This window comes from Macaca mulatta, chromosome 11, assembly GCF_049350105.2.
Source record: "Macaca mulatta isolate MMU2019108-1 chromosome 11, T2T-MMU8v2.0, whole genome shotgun sequence".
NCBI lineage: Eukaryota > Metazoa > Chordata > Mammalia > Primates > Cercopithecidae > Macaca > Macaca mulatta.
Window position 1 is genome coordinate 9,912,413 of NC_133416.1, and position 15,486 is coordinate 9,927,898.

General features: G+C 38.2%; 1 long non-coding RNA gene across 1 annotated transcript in view; it reads right to left on the reverse strand.

The window, feature by feature from the left end:
* Nucleotides 1–15,486, reverse strand: part of LOC144332777 (uncharacterized) — a 35,973-nt gene that overhangs the window by 15,541 nt on the left and 4,946 nt on the right. The window contains exon 2 of the long non-coding RNA XR_013400880.1: nucleotides 7,681–7,802. This is a non-coding gene — a long non-coding RNA (uncharacterized LOC144332777). The remainder of the gene's footprint in view (nucleotides 1–7,680; nucleotides 7,803–15,486) is intronic.

The window sequence follows — 15,486 nt, forward strand, 5'->3', positions numbered from 1 at the left end:
TTAGGGTGAGGCCTAATCCAATACGACTGGTGTACTTGTGAGAAGCAACACCAGGAGCATGCATGCACAGGGGGATGACCATGTAAAGCAGCTGCAAGAGAAGGCCATTTGCAAGCCATGGAGAGAGGCCTCAGGGTGAACCAAACCTGCCAGCACCTTGATCTTGGACTTCCAACCTCCAGACCTGAGAAAAGGAATTTCTGTTGTGTAAGCCACTAATCTGTGGTATTTTGTTACGGCAGCCCTAGCAAACTACTACAGAGGCTATGTCACTTTACATTCATGGCAGCAGCGTATGAGACCTGGTTTCTTAACATATTCATCAGCATTTGGTATTGTCACCGTTATTTGCTTAACGTTTATAGGTGAGGTGATATTTATTGTGGCTTTAATTTGCATTTCCCTAATAGCTAATGACGTTGAATATATTTTCACGTGCTTATTTGCCATGTCTCTATCTTCTATGGTGAAATGTCTTTCCATGTCTTTTACCAATTTTCTGATTGGGCTGTTTGGTTTTTGTTACTGTTGGAATTTTAGGAGTTCTTTATGTAATCTAGATGAGTTCTTTACTTTTTTTATTTGTATTTATTTATTTGAGACGGAGTCTCACTCTGTTGGGCTGTTTGGTTTTTGTTACTGTTGGAATTTTGGGAGTTCTTATAATCTAGATGAGTTCTTTTTAAATTTTTATTTATTTATTTATTTATTTGAGACAGAGTCTCACTCTGTTGCCCAGGCTGGAATGCAGTAGCACAATCTCGACTCACTGCAACCTCTGCCTCCCAGGTTCAAGTGATTCTCCTGCCCCATCCTCCCATAGCTGGGACTACAGGCATGCGCCACCATGCCTGGCTAATTTTTGTATTTTTAGTAGAGACTGGGTTTCACCATATTGGCCAGGCTGGTCTCGCTCTCTTGACCTCGTGATCCATCCACCTCGGCCTCCCAAAGTGTTGGCATTACAGGTGTGAGCCACCACACCTAGCTATCTTTACCCTTTTAACAGTATCTTGTGCAGAAAAAAAAATTTTTATTTTAGTGAACTCCAGTTTATTATTATTTTTTTCCTTTATTGATTGTGCTTTTGGTGTTATGTCTAAGAACTCTTTACCTAGCCTCGGTCTTAAAGATTTTCTTCCATGTTTTTCTTCATCTTTGTGTATAAGATATGAAGTTTAAGTTGAGGGTCAGTTTTTCACCTGTGTCTGTCCAGTTGTCCCAGCACCATTTGTTGGAAAGACTGTCTTAGTTGCATAGCTTTTCTATAGCATTGCCAAAATCCAGTTGGTTCTGCTTGTGTGGGTCTTTTTCTAGGGTCTCTATTCTGTTCTACTAGTCTTGTTTGTTATATCTCTGCCAATAACCTATTGCCATAATTACTGTAAATCTTAATATCAGGTAGAGTGATTCTTCCCACTTTATTCTTTTTCACAATTGTTTTAGCTATTCTAGTTATGTTGCCTTCCTGTGTACATTCTAGAATAAGCTTACCTGTTTCTAAAAAAAAAAAATCTTGCTCGGATTTTGATAGGGAATGTGTTAAGCCCTTGATTAGTCTGGAGAGAATTGATGTTGAGTCTTCCAATCCATGAACACATACATCTATTTATTCAAATCTTTGATTTCTTTCGTCAGCATTTTACTTTTCAGCATATATGTTCTGCACATATTTAATTAGACTTATACCCAAGTATTTCATTTTTAGTGATTGCAAATGGTACTATAAGCTTTTACTGTTCATAGCTAGTGTATAGAAATAGATTTGTATATGTTGACCTTTTATGCTGCAAATTCACTGAACTTAACAGTTTTAGGAAATTTTTTGGTAGATTATGTTATCTGCAAGTAGGCACAGTTTTATTTTTTCCTTTCTAATCTGTGTGCTATTTATTCATTTATTTTCTGTTCTTTATTTTTATTTTTAGTTGTTTTTTGAGACGGAGTCTGGCTCTGTCTCCCAGGCTGGAGTGCAGTGGCGTGATCTCGGCTCACGGCAAGCTGGGCCTCCCAGATTCACGCCATTCTCCTGCCCCAGCCTCTGGAGTAGCTGGGACCACAGGCGCCCGCGACCACGCCCAGCCGATTTTTTTTTTTTTTTTTTTTTTTGTATTTTTAGTAGAGACGGGGTTTCACCGTGTTAGCCAGGATGGTCTAGATCTTCTGACCTCGTGATCCACCCGCCTCAGCCTTCCAAAGTGCTGGCATTGCAGACGTGAGCCACCGCACCCGGCCTATTTTCTGTTCTTATTGTGCTGACTGGTGAGGACATTCAGTGTTATATTAACTAAGAATAGTAGAGTGGATAATCTTGCCTTTTTCCCAATATTAGGGAGAAAGCATTCAGCCTTTCATCATTAAGTATCACGTTAGCTGTAGGTGTTTTTGTAGATCTTCTTTATCAGGTTCAGGAAGATCCTCTCTGTTTTCTAGTTTGCTGAGAGTATTTATCATGGATGATTATTGGATTTTGGGAAATGCTTTTCCTGCTTCAGTTGATATGATCACATGATTTTTCCTCTTTAGCTTGTTAATATAGTGGGTTATATTGATTTTCAAATATTGAACCAGCCTAGCATTCCCTGAATAAATGCACTTGGTCATGTTGTATAATGTTAAATATATTATTGGATTTAACTTGCTAATATTTTATTGAAGTTTTGTACTCCTCTGTGCATGAGGGATACTGGTGTGTAGCTTTTTTTCTGTACTGTCTTTGTCTGGTTTTGGTATCACAGTTAACATTAGCCTTCTAAAATGAGATGGAAAGTGTTCCTCCCTCTTCTATTTTTTGGAAGAGATTATGTATAGTTGATGTTAAATTTTCTTTAAATGTTTGGTAGCATTCTTCAGTGAAACCATCTGAGCATAGAGGATTTTTTTGAGAATTTTTAAACTACAAATATAACAATTATAGGTCTATTCAAATTATCTATTTTATATTGGGGGAGTTTTGGTAGTTTGTGCTTTTTAAGGAATTCATTACCTCTAAATTATTACCACATTTATGTATGAAGAGTTATAATGATTTTTTAGATTTTCCTTTTATGTCTTTGGGGATGGTAGTAAAATCTCTGTTTCAGTACTGATATTTGTAATTTGCATCCTTTTTTTTTCTGTCAGTCTCATAAGAGGTTTTCAATTTCATCAAAAATTTTCAAAGAACCAGCTTTTTGTTTTATTGATTTCTCTCTGGTTTTCTGTTTCACACTTTATTGACATCTGTGCTTTATTATTTCTTTTTTCCTGCTTGCTTTAGGTTTATTTTGTTCTTTTTCTGATTCTTAAGACTGGAGCTCAGATTATTTATTTTTGACTTTTTTCCTATTCTAATATAAACACTTATGCTATAAATTTCCTTCTCAATATGGCATTAATTGTGCCCACAGATTTCAAATGTTGTATTCATATTTTCATACAGTTTAATGTATTTTAAAATTTCTCTTGAAACGTCTTCATTGACCCATTAAGAAGTATGGTGTTTAATTTCCAGTGCTTGTTGGTTTTTCTGTTATTCTGGTATTAATTTCTACTTTTATTTCATCATAATCGGGGAACACACAGTGTATCATTTTGATTATTTTAATTTGTTGAGTTTTGTTTGGTTTATGATCCAGGATTAGTGAATGTTCCATGGGCTCTTAAAAATAACTCTGCTATTGTTTAGTGGTTTTAGTGATATTATTAAGTTATTTATCCTTGGACCAATAGAAAGACCATCTAATCATGTAGGTCCAGTAGTTTCTGCTCTATGAACATGATAACTGCTGAGTTTTGGGGGAGACAAGGGAATCTGGGGCCATATGCTGACTGGGGTGGCCAAAAGACCTGGTTTGAACCAGCCAATTAAAGCACCTCTCCCATTTTGAAACTTGCCTTGTGGACTCAAGTAAATCTAACCAAAACCTGTCTTGACTACTGCAGAAGTCAGAAAAATTCGGTGAGGCAAAGTGAAAGATTATAAAAATTTTGTGAAAAATGTTGAGAGGCATGGTATGAAGTTATCTTTAAATTCTCTTGCATAAATGAACAACACATTAAATACCAATGTTATCAACATTGCTTTAGGCCTCCACAACGATCCTCGCTAGTCTCTTTTGTTGCCATTTAGGAAATGAGAATGTTGTGAATGCTGGTTATACAAATGTATTATAAGACTGAAATTCACAGAAAGTAGGCTAGATGGAGAACAAGCTCAGGAGCTACAAGATCTAGGTTCAGGTCTAAAACTCATCATCTATAACCTCAGGCTGCTCACTCAAGAATGTGGTTTCAACATGTTTGAAAGGAACAATGTGGTTTTCAACTAAAGGTAAAGGGGAAGACATTTCAGACTATCCCAGCTCTCCCTCAACTAGAATATGCCATTGTCTTTTTGTGGATGGCTCTGTCCTGGTCTCATCTAGGGATTATGTTTCACTGCCTGAGACATGTAATCTATACCTCTACATAATTGTAGGGCAAAGGATAGTGGAGGCCACAGCCAATGTAGAGTAATCCAAGTGTGTGCCAATGACATTGTATCGTAAGTATAGCCGACGAAAATAGGTAAGAGAGAAGCTAAACAAGGATCAAATACCTTGCTCGTTCTGGTCATTTAGTTTCTATTTAGAAAAAGTGTATTTAAACTGTGATATTAGATCCTTTTTGACAAGTACAGTTTGAGATAACCCTGATGATGTTGTGAAAGTAAAGTGTGCTGATAATGACTTTTTCCTTATTATTTTTATTCCTGAAGTCATTTTCTTGACAGACTCAGAACTTTCAGACCCTTTCCTCCTACTTTTTCTGCTTAGTTCTTCTCCTTTTTCTTTTTAAGGTTAAATTTTAAGGTTATATGACTGCTAATGGCATGTGCAATTGTTAATCATTTCCATCATCCCCAACAAGCAGCATTTGGTGGGTATTGAGACCTTTCTTTATGAAGTTCATTGTAGTTGGGAAGGTTTTGATGATTAATTTTGTGTGTCAACTTGACTGGCCACAGGGTACCCAGATTAAACATTATTTTGAGGTATGCCTGTGAGAGTGTTTCCAGAAGATATTAGCATTCGCACCTGTGGATTCAGTAAAGTGATTGTCCTTCTCAGTGTATGTGGGCATCACCTAATCCATTGAAGCCATGAATAGAGCAAAAGGCAGATGAAGGAGGAATTTACCCCCTGTGAGAGTGTTTCCAGAAGATATTAGCATTCGCACCTGTGGATTCAGTAAAGTGATTGTCCTTCTCAGTGTATGTGGGCATCACCTAATCCATTGAAGCCATGAATAGAGCAAAAGGCAGATGAAGGAGGAATTTACCCCTTTTTCCCTGCCTCACCACTTGAACTGGAACATCTCATCTCATCTTCTCTTGCCTGAGACTGGTATTTACACCACTGGCTCCTCTGACTCTCAGGCCTTTGGACTCTGACTGAATTAAACCATTGGCATCTCTGGAACTCCAGCTTACAGACAGCAAGCAGTTCTCAGCCTCTATAATGAGCCAATTCCTTATTATAAATCTTTTATATACATTATATACAGATCATATATATACATCATATATACATACATATATACATCATATATACATTTTATGTGTATGTATTATATATTTTATATGTGTATGTATTATATATATTATATGTGTATAATATATACATTTTATATGTGTATATTATATATACATTTTATATGTATATATTATATATACACATATAAATATATGCTACTAGTTCTGATTCTCTGGAGAACCCTGACTAATAGAGATTTTGGTATTGAGAGTGCTTCTAGAGGAATAGAATTTTAAGTATGAGTTTTCAGAATTGCTTCTGGAGTTCCCAGAATTGACTCTAATCTGATTAGATTTAAAGATGCTAATGACTACTTCCAGTAGTAAGTAAAGCATTGATAGTGTATGGCATGAATGATAGTGTATTGATAGTTTATGGAGATATGCAAAATCTCTACTGGGTACTCCTAGTTCACCACTTACAAGGAAGCAAGGAGCTAAGTGACTATGTATATGATACTTTCAATCACTTTTGGAAAACTAAGGAAAATAATGATGTTAGTTGGTTATTCCTATGTTGCTAGACAAAGTAGTGAAAGAAAAGGATGAGCTTAGGGATATGAAATCCCAGCTTAAGCACTACATAACTGTCTCAAGAGTTTTTATGTTTGAGCTGAAGGAGACTCTTATCTCCTGTAGCTGTAGGACTGAAATTGCTGAAAATCGAAGGCAGAACCTCATCCTGTGACTGGCTGAGTACACGGCAAGTTGAATTCCCAGCTTTGCATGGTATGTTTTATTGAAGTGAGGGCATTAAATGGAAAAGCATGGGATCCTATACATTAGGATGTGGCTGTGTGGGAAGACCCTGATGAAGTTGGGGACATTGAGTCCCTCAATTCTCATAGCATTCTTTACAAGTAGAAGAGGTCTTCCTAGCCCCAGCAGAAGTGGTCCCCTCAACTCCAGAAGAAGCAGTACCCCCATGCCCAATACAGTGGCATCCTCACCCCCAGTGGTATTAACCCTGAATTGCCTTGAAAACAGTAATTGCCTTCTCTGAGACAGTGGCCCAGTGAAACAATGTTGATTCTCAGGACCCACTCCCAACACCCTTATTTTCTTCTAGACCTACAACTAGACTGAAGTCCCAGCAGGCCCCTAAGGGTGAGGTAGAAAGTATGACCCTTGAGGAGTGCACTACACTCCCAATGAGCTACTTGAGTTTTCTAATTCATACACACAGAAATCCAGGGGATACGTGTGGGAATGGATACTAAGAGTATAGGGTGATAATGGAAGGAACATAAAATTGGATCAAGCTGAATTTATTGACATGGGCTCACTATGCAGAGATTCTGCATTTAATGTTGCAGATCAACTCAAGGAGTTAGAATGAGCTCTAAAACTTAATTTGATTGTTTGGCTAAAACATTAACCAAAAGGTGGTTCACCATGAGTGAATTGGAAATACCAAAAATGCCTTGGTTTAATGTAGAGGAAGAAATCCAAAGGCATAGGGATATTAGAATTAGAGTGAATTAGTCATTTAAGACATACTCACACTGAGAAGTCCAGAAGACATATCTTTCAGCAATACTGGAAGAAATAAATTTGTGAAGGAAGTTCTGGCATCCTTGAAGAGTTCTCTGATTGCTCTACTCTCTATAGGCCAGACCTCATAGCGGGAACTGCAGTCACTGAATTGGGAAACCTAAATGCAGTAGGAGTAATTGGATCTTGGGGTAGCGGGGCGAAGGCAAGTTGGGCGTAGTTACATTAGAGGGCATCAGAGTCAAAGCAGTAATCAGAATAGTCTGACTTGTGTAGACCTGTGATATTAGCTAATTGCTTATAGTGCTCTTAGAAGGGAAACAAATAGAAAGTCTAACTACATTTTTTACCTGTTTAAGCAGAAAAGTTCTAGGTCAAGTGAACAAAAATCTAAGCTGAATCATAAAAACAGAGAGTCATGAAAGGGAGTCCAGGTCCTTTTGAGGGAGGAGCCTGGTACCCTATCAAAAATGTATACTGTTAATCTTCTCCAAGCCCTCCACAAAGAAACCTACTGCCTTTTGCTGGGGTAAAAATCACTGGGGAAAATAATCAGATATTTGGGGGATTACTGGACACTGGTTTTGAAATTACACTGATTCTGGGAGTCCCAAAATATCACTTTGACCTACCTGTCTGAGTAGGGGCTTATGGAAATCAGGTGATCAATGGAGTTTTAGCTCAGAGTCATCTCACAGTGGGTCCAGTGGGTCCCCAGATCCATCCGGTGGTCTTCCCAGTTCCAGATGCATAGCTGGAATAGACATATGCCATTAGTAGCTGAAAGAATCCCACATTGGTTCCCTGACCTGTGGAGTGAGGGTTACTATGGTGTGAAAGGCCAAGATGAAGCCATTAGAACTGCCTCTACCTAGGAAAATAGTAAATAAAATCAATACTGCATTCCCTGAGGGATTGCCAAGATTCACGCCACCATCAAGAACTTGAAGGATGCAGGGATAGTGATTCCCCCACATCCTCATTCAACTCTCGTATTTGGTCTGTCCAGAAGACAGATAGATCTTGGAGAATGACGGAGGATTATCACAAGCTTAACCAGGTGATGCTTATAGTTGCAGCTGCAGTATCAGATATGGTTTCATAGCTTAAGTGAATTAACTTATCCTCTGGTACTTGGTATACATCTATTGATCTATCAAATCCCTTTTTCTCCATACCTGTTCATAAGATTCACCAGAAGCAGTTTGCTTTCTCCTGGCGATGCTATTAATGCACTTTCACTGTCTTAACTAAAGGGTAGGTGTATTAATCCATTTTCAACTGCTATAAAGAATTACCTGAGGCTGGGTAACTTAGAAAGGAAAGAGGTTTTTGGTCTGCATTTTGGTCAAAACCATTCAACAAGTTACTAGGAAGTTCTAAAATTCCCCCTGTCTTTCTGTCTTTTTCTGAGCCCTCCAAACTGTTCCAAGTTCTGCCTGTGACTGAGTTCCAAAGTCACTTCCACATTTTCAGGTATCTTTATAGCAGTGCCCCAAATTGCCAGTATCAATTTTCTGTAGTAGTCAATTTTCACACTGCAATAAAGAACTACTGAGAGTGTGTAATTTATAAAGAAAAGAGGTTTACTTAACTCACTTCCTGTATTAGTCTTTTCTCATGCTGCCAATAAAGACACACGTGAGACTGAGTAATTTATAAAGGAAAGAGGTTTAATTGACTCACAGTTCAGCATGGCTGAGGAGGCCTCAGGAAACTTACAATCATGGAGGAAGGGGAAGCAAAGATGTCCTTCTTCACATGGTGGCAGGAAAGAGAAGTGCCAAGCAAAAGGGGGGAAAGCCCCTTATAAAACCATCAGATCTCATGAAAATTCACAAGAACAGTAACATGGGGGTAACCAACCCCATGATTCAATTACGTCCCACTGGGTCCCTCCCATGACACGTGGGGATTATGGGAACTACAATTCAAGATGAGATTTGAGAGGGGACACAACCAAATTTTATCAGTTCTGCATGATTGGGGAGACCTCAGGAAACTTACAATCATGGTGGAAGGCAAAGGGGAAGCAAGGCACATCTTACATGGGAGTAGGGGGCAGGGAAATGTGCACCACTTTTAAACCATGAGATCTCGTGAGAATTACCTTACTATAATGAGAATAGCATGGGGGAAACTGCCCCTATTATCCAATCACCTCCCATCAGGTCCCTCCCTTGACATGTGGGGATTACAATTTGAGATGAGATTTGGATGGGGACACAGAGCCAAACCATATCAGTAGGTCAACTTGACAGACCTGTGTTTTAATTTAGTTCTCAGTGATCTTGACTGACTTTCTCTTCTTCAAGATATCACAGTGGTTCATTACATTGATGGCTTATGTTGATTGAACCTCATGAGCATGAAGTGGGAACTATTCTAGACTTGTTGGTAAGAAATGTGTATGTCAGAGGGTGGGAAATAAATGTGATGGAAATTCAGGGATCTTCTCCCTTGGTGAAACTTCTAGGACGCAGTGATGTGGGTCATGTTGAGATATCTCTTCTAAGGTGAAGGATATGTTGTTGCATCTGGCCCCTTCTACAAGCAAGAAAGAGGCACAATGCCTAGTGGGTCTCTTTGGATTTTGAAGGAACGCGTTACTCATTTGAGTGTGTTACTCTGGCCCATTTACAAGTGAGCTGAAAAGTTGCTGGTTTTGAGTATGGCCCAGAACAAGACAAGGTTCTGCAACGGGTCCAGGCTGCTGTGCAAGCTGCTTTGCTACTTGGGCCATATGGAGCTTGAAGTATCAGTGGCAGATAAGGATGCTGTTTGGAGCCTTTGGCAGGCTCCCTTAGGTGAATCATAGGACAAGTCTTTAGGATTTTGGAGCAAGGCCCTGCCCCATCATCCACAAATAACTACTATTCTTATGATAAACAACTCTTGGTGTGCTACTGGGCCTAGTAGAGACTGACTACTTAATTATGGGCCACTAATTTAACTGGACCTGAGCCCCCCACCATGAACTGGGAGTTATCTGGCTCCTCAACCCATAAAATTGGATATGCCAGTAATACTCCATCATCAAATGGAAGTGGTATATACATGATCAGGCCTGAGCAGGCCTAAAGGCACAAGTAGGTTACATGAAAAGTGGTCCAAATGCCCACTCCGACTATACTGCCTTCTCTCTCCCAGCCTACACTTACAGCCTCACTGGGAGCTTCCTGTGATCAGTGGTCAGAGGAAGAGAAGACTTAGGTCTGATTTACAGATGGTTCTGCACTATATGCAGGCACTACCTGAAATTACACAGCTGCAGCCCTAAAGCCCCGCTATGGAACATCATTGAAGGACACTGGTAAAGGGAAACCCCCCAGTGGGCTGAACATTGAGAAGTGCACCTGATTGTTTACTTTGCTTGTAACAGAAAATGGCTAAACATGTGGTTATATACTGATTTATGGGCTGTGGCCAATGGTTTCACTGGATGCTCAGGGATTTGGAAGGAACATGATTAGAATATTGGTGGCAAAAAATATTTGCAGAAGAGCTATATGGATAGACTTCTCCTGTGTCCCATGTGAATGCTGACCTTAGCAGAGAAAGATCCTGACTCCTAAGGCAAAATGGGACAACTGCTTTGCAATGGAAATCAGGAAGAAAACATGTCTGGAATACAGTAGATCCTTTAGGGCATCTCTTAGATTACATGCTCTGTGATTAAGGTCAGTGAAACTATAGCAACCTAGTCTAGGGAGGAGTACTAAGGGGGCAGATCCTTCAGAAATGAAGGTTTTGGTCACACCACCTGGTAAAGAATCATGACCAGCTGAGGTGTTGCTAAAAGCAAAGGGAACACAGAAAAGGTAGTGAAAGACGGTATTACAAATACCAGCTACAACCACTTGACTGCTTACAGAAATAAGGACTGTAATTGTCATGAGTACTTCCTCCTTTTTTTGCCATGAATACATTTGTGTTTATGTGTGTCTTTGTTTTCTTTACTCTCTTATTCCCTTATCATGTAACATAAGATATATTCATTGTATAGACATAGTGTTTAAGTACAGTTGTTCCTCAGTATCCATGGAGGATTGCTTCCAGGACCTCCTGCTGATACCAAAACTCACAGATGTTCAAGTTCCTTATATAAAGTGGTATAGTATTTGCATATGACCTATGTACATCATCCCATCTACTTTAAATCATCTCTAGCTTACTTATAACACCTAATACTATGTAAATGCTATACAAACAATCGGTATCGGTATCCCATATTGTTTAGGGATAATAACAAGGAAAAAAGTCTGCATATGTTCAGTAAAGATGCAATCATCCATTTTTTAATGAATATTTTCAATCTGCAATTGGTTGAATCTGTGGATTTGAAACTCACATATATAGAGGATTGATGTTTATTTTATATCATAGTATTTAAGTCATGGGATATCATTTGCTAGGTAGCATATTCCTGCCAGTACTTATCAAAGAATAGAGCACAAAGTGGGAAACTTGACTTTGTGTAAAGGGAAAAATGAATAGTATTTTGAACGTGATAACTCTTGAGTATTTTGACAGATGAAAGCAGTAAAAACAAATAATTGTACTTATTACTCCTGTCATTTTATGGTTTTGCTAAGATCACACTATTTATTGGTTTTTGTTTTATAAACTAAACCACACTGATATCATCATAGGCTGCATTATGTTAAACAGGTATGGACAAATGCATCTTGCACATGAGCAACCCCTTCATTCCATGTATTGCTCACCAGGATACTAGATGAATATCTTGTCTTCCATACAGAATACACAACCCTGTGACATACAGACCCAGTGAGGGTGCCACTGTCATTTCATGATATAAAATATTAGTAAATTTTAGCAAAACCTTATTTTCATATATTTCAAGACATGTATATTTCAAGACACATATATTTTTTCCTCCTGGTTTACATATTACCTACAAAAGTAACCAAAATATCAAGCATTGTAAATATACTATATTTTACCTTTACTGAAACACATTCTATTTCCCTTTTACTGATGTGGAAAACAGCGGCTCTTGCATCCTAATATGTTTGCATTCCTCAAGATAATGCTAGCTGCTGTAATCAACAATCTTAAATTCCAGTGGCTTAATCTATTTTTTTCTGTTTGGTTTGGTGGCTCTCTCTGGGCATTTCTCCTTCCGGTCACTACTTAAGAATAAAGTCTCCTTCACACTGTGGTTCTATCACCTTTAACGTGGTTTCAGCCTGTTCTGTGCTCATCCAGCCAGTAGGCAGGGAAATGAGGGAGCCCCTGGGCTTCGGACTGGAAGTGACAACGCACTAATGCTTATGGTCTCTGGACAAGAGCTAGTTACATGGTCCTACCCAGATGAGAGGGTGCTGGGAAAGTGCACCTGGAGGGAAGAAACAGGTGAGGTGGGCAGAACCTACCACAATCTCTGCCACAGGTCCAAAGCATGAACTGTTTGGAGGTGGATTTAGGTTTCAACCACGGTCTTTCTGATTACAATATCCATGCTTTTCTCTTCATGCTACATTGTCAGTGCTAGGCAAAAGGAAGAACCCATGAAAAGATTAACTGCCTCTTCATGCTGCACTTGTAGGGGCACAGCATGGTGAAAATGAGATCTGTCTTTAGCTTTGCCCATTCATAAACTGCTAATTTTTAGTTCCCCAAGCATTGTTTAATACTATGTTTGCAAAAATCATTTATAAGAAGTGACATTTTAATAACTTTAAAAAACTTCCTTCGTTTATTGAATTTTTCTCCTTCCTATTCTAGAACAATTTAAGATGCTTTACTCGCTCTATAGTATATGATATACTATATATACTTTATACATCGTATACTGAAAGATATTATAATATATATTATATAGTATATATACTTAAATATACTATAATATATATGATATATAGTACACTATATGTAGTATATACTATAGACCATATTTACTATACTATATAGTATATACTATATATTTACTGTATGCTATATTTGTATTTAATATATACTATATTTACTATATACTATATATAGTAAAGCATCTTAAGATATTATTTTATATATATATAAAATATATATGTATATATATGACATCAAAAGATAAAAATAAGTAAATTGGAAAGATAATAAAGTAAAGGGCAAATAGGTTGAAGTTAAAATTGAGGCAGAGCACAATATGTTAGCCATGAATCCTATACATAATAAAGTGGGCCATAAATTTGGTTCTGATATTTTGTAAGAAATTTACTTCTAAGAAATACAAGTAGCTATAAGTGAACTGCATCTATAAAAAGAGTCAAATAATTTGCTTCCAAAATATACAACTACACCTCATGCTTAACCCAGAAGGAAATATATCCCACGGATCATTGACTCATTCACTCATCCATTTCATAAATATTTATTAAGGGGCTATCATGTACCAGATACTGTTTTAGGTTTTGGAAATACTTCTGTGAACCAAAAAGGACTCTGTCTTTACAAAGTTAAGGAAGAAAGATGATAAATAAAGAAGTAATTGTATAGTATGTTTGGGTATGATAAGCTCTAAAGGGAAAATAATGGCAAGGATGACTATATGTGCCAAGATGGAGTGGGGTTGGGTGGTCAGGAAAGGCCTCACTGATAAGATTACATTTGATCAGAGACCTGAAGGAAGTGATGGTGGCGGGTAGCTGAGGAGAAATCCAGAGTGTTCTAGGAACAATAAATCACAAGTGCATTGCTCCGGGAATATGTTTAGAGTTTTTGAAAGATATTGGGAAGACCTGGGGAAGGAAGTACTGGGGATCTTGTGTTATGTAGTAATAGCAACCTTATGCTACACAAAGTGTTCACATCATGTGATAAAAGCATATTTCCCCTTGGTAATGTTGAATACATAAAAAATTTCACTCTGGGGTTTTTTTTTCCTGGACTCTATTCAGACCACAGCATTATTATGATATAAATGAATCCTTGGTGAGATTTGGGCTTCCTGATCTCAATGCACTTCTTAATTACCTCTTAGAGGCTTTAGCACACAGTTACATTTTTAAAGTTTATTTTACTAGCAATTTTTATGTGTTTGGGTACAAACATGTATTTAATAAAGCATTTAATTTGGCAAATATTGACTTTGCAGCTTACTTTCTGTGTGACTATGGACAAGACACAATCACTGAATCTCAATAAAAATTACATGTTTTTTACAGTATCTGTCCTCACTAAGGTTTTATAGAGATCTAACAAAATGATAAATCTGAAAGTATTTTGAGACTTCAATGTAAGACCATCACTTTTTCTTATACTCTTCCCATATTTGACAAACACACCACGGCACTTTGCAAGGGTCCATAAATAGTGATAAATTGGGTTCTCTGTCCTTAGGGAGAATATAGTCTATTAGAAGAAACAGACAAGGAAACTACAAATGAGAAACACTCTGGTGCCAAGAAGAAAGAAGGACAGTCTGCATAGGAGACGACTCAGAGTAAAGCTCAGGGACCATTTACTTCTCAGAGGTGAGCTGCATCCTAAACAGCTAGGTGGGAATTATTAAGTAAGTTAGGAGGGGAAGGGCATTACAAGCATAGGGAAAAGAGTGTGCAAATGCTTGTCAGGTGAGAGGATTTAGTACTTGTTTCTTTGGTTTTTGTAGAAAAAATGAATATGTAGTATGATTGGTGGATATTAGGAAGTATAGATAAGGTGAGGGTTAAGGGAGATTCACCATCAAGACATTTTATTTTGTAATAATGTAAGAAATCATCTTTAAGAAATTTTATTTTGCAGGCCGGGCGCGGTGGCTCAAGCCTGTAATCTCAGCACTTTGGGAGGCTGAGGCGGGCGGATCACAAGGCCAGGAGATCGAGACCATCCTGGCTAATCTGGTGAAACTCCGTCTCTACTAAAAAATACAAAAAACTAGCCGGGCGAGGTGGCGGTGCCTGTGGTCCCAGCTACTCGGGAGGCTGAGGCAGGAGAATGGCGTGAACCCGGGAGGCGGAGCTTGCAGTGAGCTGAGATCCGGCCACTGCACTCCAGCCTGGGTGACAGAGCAAGACTCTGTCTCAAAAAAAAAAAAAAAGAAATTTTATTTTGCAAAGATTGTAAATGGGGGTAGGTATTGCATAGTAAGACATACTCATTGGAAAAATATGCTGGCAATAAAATGAAAAATTAGAAGGTGAGATTGAGGAGTGAAGGCCAGTTGGAAGACTCTTACAGAAATTCAGGCAGGAAAAGAAGAGGGGTGAATTCAGATAATGTAAGAGAGAAAAGAGACAAGATAAAGAGATTCAGAAGGTACAACTGTTACTCATATTTGATTACATGAAATGGAGGCAAAAAGATTGAACAGCATCTATGTGGCATTTCCCAGCTTCCTGATTTGAGCAGCTCAGTGGATACAGTATTCTTACCTTGAAGCTTATAGTCCATTAGGGAGGGCAGTAGCTATTTGGAAAATCATATTTAAAGAC